We start from the raw sequence: 7,873 nt of genomic DNA, 5'->3' as shown, positions 1-7,873 counted from the left end.
CATCACACAATATCTGGTTGAGTCATATGTCAAGTTTCAAACATTCCATAAGTCCATAAATATTCTCAGTTGCTGCATTTTTGTCAAAAATATTACCTGACTCTCCTTTAACTTTAAAGATAAGAAATATAATAAAAAATGCAGCTAAAAATATCTTAAGATGTTAAAAGAATAAAAACATGAGCAGCAGTTTTCTCCAAGCTCTTCAGTGTTTGATCTTGTCCATGAGAAAATATGTATCTAACATACTGAAATTACAACAATGAGTCCTATTACTAAATTGTTACAAGAAAACCCTTCTAATGATTGATTCTGTTGTTGCTATGACCTATGAAGTCAGAACTAACTCAAAGCTGACCGTCCAGCAGGTTTTCAGAAGCAGTAGATCACACAGTGGAGAGATTGTCCACCTTTCTCTCTTGAAGCAACAGGTGCATTTGAACGATGACCCTCTGGATTACAGTGCAACTTCTTACCACTCAGCCACAAGAGTTCTATAATATGTTATAGATCATATTATAAAATTATAAAATATTATGGTCACATTAGTGAAGAAGAAAATACTACTGTTGTTGTTGTTAGGTGCCATTGAGTCAAGTGACTCTATGAACAACAGATCTGAACCTTATCCTGTCCTGTGTCATCTTCACACTTTCTGACTCACTAGAGCCCATTGTGGCCATCACTGTGTCAGTCCACCTGGTTTAGGGTCTTTCTCTCCTTTCCCAGCCCTCTGTCTTTCCAAGCATCATGTCTTTTTCCAAGGAATATTTTCTCCTAGCAACATGCCCTTAATAAGTAAGGTGAAGCTTTATCACACTTGCCTCTAAGGAACATTCTGGTTGCACTTTCTCCAAGATATATATGTTTGTTCTTTTGGCCATCCATGGGATGTTCAGTAAGTCTTCTTCAATACCACAGCTCAAAGGCATCAATTCTTCTTCTGTCATCCTTATTCATTGTTCAGCTCTTGGATGCATAGCTAGTGATCAGAAAGACCATGGCCTGAATCAGATATACCTTAGTCCTCAAACTGATATCATTACTCCTCAGTAATTTGGAAAGGTCCCTGACTGCAGACTTTCACAATGCAATACTTCTCCTGATCTCCTGAATTCTGGTACCATGGGTATTGATTGTGGATCCAAGTAAGATGAAGTTGTCTCCAGTTTCAATCTTTTCTCCATTTATCATTTTATTTTCTACAGGTCCAGTGGTAAGAATTTTTGTTTTCTTGATGTTGAGATGCAATTCACATTGAAGTCTGCATTTTTATATTTTCTTCAAGTGCTTCAAGTCCTGTTCACATCCAGCAAGCATTGTTGTGTTATCTGCATAATGCGGTTTATTGATGAGTCTCCCTCCATACTTGATGCCACATACATTTTCATGGAATTCAGCTTCTCAAATAATTCACTTGGAATCTATATTGAATCGATATGGAGAGAGAATAAATACAATCCTGAAGTACTACCTTCTTAATTTTAAACCTCAAATTTTCAATTTTCAAGCATTGAGTTTCAATTATTAAGAATTTTATAGGTAGACTATTGATTGTTCCAAGAAACATTACAAGAAGATAGAAGGGGTATACAGAGTCAATGTACAAAAACAATTGGCTAACATAGAATTTCAAGGAACAACATACTATAAGGAGGCAACAGTGTTGAAGGAGAAAGTCAAGGCTCCTCTGACAAAATTGGCAAAAAAATAAAGCACCAGGAATTGACGGAATACCAATGTATGTATTTCAACAAACACGCTGCCCTAAACATGCTCACCAGGTTGTACTAAGAAATCTGAAAGACAACTACCTGTCCAACTGCCTGGAAGAGATCCATATTTATACCCATTCCAAAAAGATGTGACCTGAAAGAGTGTGGAAACTATCATACAATATCATTCATGTCACATACAAGCAAACTGAAGATTATATAGAAACAACTGGAACAGACATTGACAGAGAACTACCAGAAATACAAGCTGAATATAGAAAAGGCACTAGAGACATTATCACCAATGTCAGATGGATCTTGGCAGAAAACAAAGAGTACCAGAGTGAAATCTGTGTTTCATTTAATATTCAAAGGCATTTGACTGTGTGGATCACTACAAATTGTGGTTAACCTTGAGGAGAATGGGAACGCCAGAACATTTAATTGTGCTTATGTGAAACCTATATTTGGACCAGGAAGCAGATCTCAGAACACAGCAAGTAAACACTGTGTAGTTCAAAATCAGTAAGGGAGTATTGTTAGGTATGCATCCTATCTTCATACCTTTTCAGACTATATGTATAAGAGATCACTTGAGAGACTGGCTCTATAAGGAGGAATGTGGCATCAGGATTGGAGGAAGACTTATCCATAGCCTACTATATGCATATGAAACAACATTGCATGCTGAAATTGAGGAGGACCTGAAGTGCTAGCTCCAGAAGGATTGCAGTCTTAAAAAGGGGTTGAACCTCAACATCAAGAAGACAAAAAGTTCTCTCACCACTGTGTCAACTGTCAGCACCATGATAGATGGAGAAGAGATTGAGGTTGTTAACAATTACAGCTTGCTTGACTCCACAATCAGCACACTTTGCACCAGCAAAAAGAAAATCAAAAGACAAATTTCATTAGGTAAATATGCTGTCAGGAAGTTTTTCAGAATTCTGAGAAGCAACAATGTCATTCTAGACACTAAGGTGTGTCTAATCTAGGCCATGGACTTCACAATTACTTGCTGTGCATCAAAGACCTTGACAATGACTAAGGAAAGCCGAAGAGAAATTAATGCCTTTGAATTGTGGTGCTGGAGAAGAGTTTTAAACATACCATGGACTATCTAGAAAGCAAGTAAGTCTGTTTTTGAGATGGTGAAACCAAGCTTCTCCTTGGAGGCTAGGATTTTGAAGGTCTATCTTACATACTTTGGTCACTTGGCCAGGAGGGACCAATCCTTGGAGAAGGACATCATGCTCAGAATGGCGGAGGAACAGCAAAGGAGAGGAAGATCCTGGATGAAATGGATTGATACAGTAACTGGGGCAATGGTGATAGCTGTATTGGAGTCAGAGAGACTGGCTCAGGACAGGGCATGCTTCAAAGCTGTTGTACATAAGGTCGCTATGAGTTGCAGGTGACTCAACCACACATAACAACAGTAGCAACAGAGCTCCCTCACTTTTATTCGCATAACAAACTCTTGGTCTAAGTTTCACGTGAGCACAATTAAGTGTTCTGGCATTCCCTCTCTTCTCAATGTCAGCCATGACTTGTATGATCCACACAAAAGCCTTTGCATGGTCAATAAAACATAAGTAGACAATTTTCTGATTTTATTACTAATGTTGTTGTTGATTGGCATTGAGTCAAGCATGACTCATAGCAACCCAAAGAACGGGCCTGAAGCCTTTCTAGAACTATCATCATTTTATCAAAGTTCATAGAGTTTCCAGAGGCATGTTATTTAGGAAGTGAATGCCAGTCCTTCTTCTAAATCTGTCAAACTGGGAGCTCCATCAATCACTGTCTACCATAAGTACCTGCTATGCATTTGACACCCCAATGGCACAAGGTTCAGCATCACAGTAATCCTAAATTACTTCAGTACAACATATTGACAGAAGGTGCTGTACCACTAATAGCTATCAGTTTAACTATAGCCATCACATCAGAACTGAGCCACAGATGCCTTTCCCTGGATTTCCCAGGCTGTACATAGCACAGGAGAAGATTACTATTTTTCTCACTTGGAGCAACTGATGGGTTTGAATGGATACAGAAGCTTGGCCTTTGTATTAGCAGCTCAATTCCCTGTGGACCATATCACCAAGTTCTCTTTCTATGTACCATGAAGTCAGAATCAAATCATAGCTCAAGGTTTTCAGAGATAGTAAAGCACAGGGAAGGAGATGGTCCATCATTCTTGTACAGAGTTACTGGTACATAAGAACCTATTGACTTTTGGTTGGCAGGACAACTCCTTACCACTAGGCTACCATTACATACTACTGAGTCAGAACTGACCCATAGCTGTTTTCAAAGGAAACCTGACTCGAGAAGTTTTTCAAAGCAGGTTTTCAAAAGCAACAAATCACATGATAGGAGATTAACCATCTTTATCTTGCAAAGGGTCAATTGCTTCTTGGAAAATCTACTATAATTATAGAAAGGCTTCAGATCTTTTGTTCATAGGGTCGCTATGACTAGTGAGTGCTCAACTCAAAGGTAATCAACAACAATAAGAAAAACAACATTCTTCAGAGCAGCAAATGGATTTAAACTGCCAGCCTCTGGGTTGACAGTACAGCTTCTTACCACTAGGCTACAAGACCTCCCTGTTATGCTCCGATAGCTTCTTATTAACAGCTTTATAAAAATCTAATTTATGCTTCCAAAACACTTCATACAAATTTTTTCTCTATAAAATATAAAATGATGAAGTGATAATTGAAATAACAATGTTTTCATGAATGTCTACAAGCTGTCTAAAAGTAAAAGTTTTATTACGACATTTTTAAAAATTGGAAAAAATTAGAATCAAGGAATATATTTTTATCATCATCGTTTAGTTTCTCTTTCTCTCTTGTTTTGGTGCCATGATACCAGTTCATACTCATAGCATAGTATGTAAAACAGGATGGGACATCGCTAAACCCTGTGTCATTCTCACCATCACTGCTGTATCTGAGACAATTGTTGCAGCCACTGTGCCACTCCTCGTGTTGAGGTTTTTCTAGCCCAACTACATCAAATTAAATAGAATCACATATAAACTGTTTAAAAAAGTTGAACGGCATATACTGTGTCTCCATGATCCAATCCATTCTGCTTCCTTCTGTCTTCTATCCCGTTAGGCAGGGAGGAAAAAACCCTCTAAGAATATTGTATTCAGCATGCTCTTACCTACAGAGTAGTTAGATTTATGTACTGGAAAACGTCTAGTGAAAGTTGGACTTAACCTCACAGCAGCAGTCAGCTGAAACTAGAACCTCAGACAAGCAGAGTTATAGCCTGGACAATGTGGCCTCTACAGAATATTTGTAAGATTTCAGATATGTCTTTGTAAAGAGTCTAAGGCTAAGACAAGATTTAGGAAAGCAACAACATCACAAATCTATGGTTGATAACTTGTTGTTAGGTAATGTCGAGTCCAGTACAAGTTATAGCAACTCTATGAACAAGAGACCTTAACCCTGTCCTATTCTATGCCATCTTTGCCTATGATACACTCAAGCCCATTACTGCAGTCACTATGTCAAACCATCTCACTAGGGGGTCTTCCTCTCTTTCAGTGACCTTCTACTTTTCCAGATATGATATCCCTAAGGTCTGCTGAAAAAAAAAAGTACAAAGATAAGGATTGGCAAGAAGAGGAGGCCCATCGGAAGTAGAAAATAATACTTCCTAGCAATGTCCTTTCACAAAAACTTTATAATGAAAAGGATATTGTCAGGAGAAGGAAAATATACCAGTAAATTAGGAACAATTTAGATAGTATTTAGTATTCTTTAGAAAGACTACTGTTTGCTCTCCTATTTGTATTTTAATTTAAAGAAAATAAATGTCCCACAGTATTATAGCTTTTTAAAGATAGGCTCTGTTTATATGTGTTTGTTAGTTTGTACATGTGTATATAAAAATTATAAAGAGTAGCTGTACATGATTGCTTCCTTTTTTTATGTCACATACTTACATGTAAAACCAAAATTCTCCTTGACTATTCCAAATTTTTTAAAAAGTATATATGCACAAACTTTTGTAAGAATTGTGAAAGTGCATTAAAAGAAGCCATAAAGATTGAATAAAGGAGAGTTAGTTTAATTTGAGATGTTTGGGAAGGATTCTCTAAGTAAACGATATTAAAACAGATCACCAAAGCAAAAATTTATTATGCACTGTTCACAGAGGAAAAGCTAAGTGGTGAGGAAAAACATGGTACCTTAAAATAACAAAAATAAACTAAGGTAATTGTGGTGCTGGAGAAGAGTATTGAGAATACCATGGACTGCTAGGAAAACAAACAGATTTGTCCTGGAGAGGGTTAAAGCGGGTGGCTCCTTGGAGGCAAGGATTCTGAGGCTCCGTCTAACTTACTTTGGACATGTTCTGAGGAGAGACTCGTCCTTAGAGAGGGACATCATGCTTGGGAGGGTGGAGGGACAGCGCAGAAGAGGAAGGCCCTCTATGAGGTAGATTGATTCAGTGACTGGGATAATTGGGATGGGAGTGTCAGAGACAGTGCGATTGGCACAGGACAGAGAGGAGTTTAGGGCTGTTGTACATAGGGTCGCTATGAGTCGCAGGCGACTCAACGGCACATAACAACAACAACAAAACAATTGCAATCTGGAGAAATAGGAAAATGAAAGTAGGAATGTGTTGTTGTCGTTGTTGTTGTTTTTAGATACTGTCGAACCAATTGCCATTCATAGAAATCCTATGAATAACAAATTTGAACCCTGTCCTGTTGTGTTCCAGCCTTATCATCTCTGACATACTTGACCTCATTACTGCAAATATTGTATCAATCCACCTAGTTGAGAGTCTTTCTTTCTTACCTGTTCCTCCATATTTCCGAGTATGATGTCCTTCTCCACGGAAACATCTCTTGTAGCAACATGCTCAGAGTATGAGGGAAGACGCTTCTCTATTCTTGCCTCAAAGGAGCAATCTGGTTACATCTTCTCCAAGAAATATCTGTTTGTTCTTTTGGAAGTTCATAGAATATTTAGTACTCTTCTCCAGCACCACAATTCAAAGACATCAATTTTTCTGCCATCCGTATTCACTGTCGAGCTCTTCGATGCATAGCAATGATTGAGAAGGCCATATCATAAATCAAATGCATCTTAGTTATCAAACTGCTATCATTACTCTTTAGTATTTTGGTGAGGTCCCTGACAGCAGACTTTCAAGCATATGAAATCATTGACAACTTTAGTCCTTTCACCATTTATAGTGACGTTCACTTTTGGGCCTGGAATTAGGATCTTTGTCTTCTTGATGTTGAGACATAATCCATACTGAAGGCTGTGGTCCTTGAAATTCTGTAGCAGGTGTTTCATGTCCTAGTCACTTTCAGCAAGTAGAATTGTGTCATCAGCATAATGCAGGTGTTGATGACTTTCCATCAATCCTGAGGCCACACTCCTCTTCATAGAGTTCAGCTTCACAAATTATTTAATCAATATACAGATTGAATAGATATGGAGAAAGGATACAACCCTGACACACCTTTATCTTAAATCAAGCAATGTTCCCTTTGTCTATTCGCACAAAAGTTTATAGGTGTAGGTATAAATGCTGTGTGAGTACAATTAAATGTTCTTGGATTCCCATTCTCAAGGTGAGCAAAAATTTGTTACGATCTGCACAAGCAAATGCTTTTTCATAGTAAAAACAAAACAAAAAGACACAAATGACCATTCTTCTGATATTATCTGCTTTCAGCCAGGATCCATCTGACATCAGCAATGATATCCCTGGTGTCATGGCCTTTTCTAAAACCAGCCTTTACTTCAGTAGTTCCCTGTCAATGTACTGTTTTAACCACTTATCTTCAAAAGTAATTTGCTTGCATGAGAGATTAATAACATTGTCAGATAGTTTCCAAAAGTTGGATCACCTTTTTTTGGGAAAGGGGACAAAAATGGATCTCTTTAAGTTAGTTGGCCAGGTAGCTGTCCTCCAACTTTCCTGACATAAAGTACTGACCATGTCCAGGGCTGCATCTATTAGTTGAAACATGTCACTCGGTATTACACTGGTTCCTCGGGCTCTGGTTTTTGCCAATGCCTTCAGTGCTGCTTGAACTTCATCATTCATCATCATTAGCTTTTGGGTAAGACTACACCATATTCATATGTGTTGTTGTTGTT

The sequence above is a fragment of the Elephantulus edwardii genome, unplaced genomic scaffold, assembly GCF_000299155.1.
Source record: "Elephantulus edwardii isolate Elephantulus edwardi_28Jun2011 unplaced genomic scaffold, EleEdw1.0 scaffold00012, whole genome shotgun sequence".
NCBI classification, from domain to species: Eukaryota; Metazoa; Chordata; class Mammalia; order Macroscelidea; family Macroscelididae; genus Elephantulus; species Elephantulus edwardii.
This window is presented reverse-complemented; position numbering follows the sequence as displayed.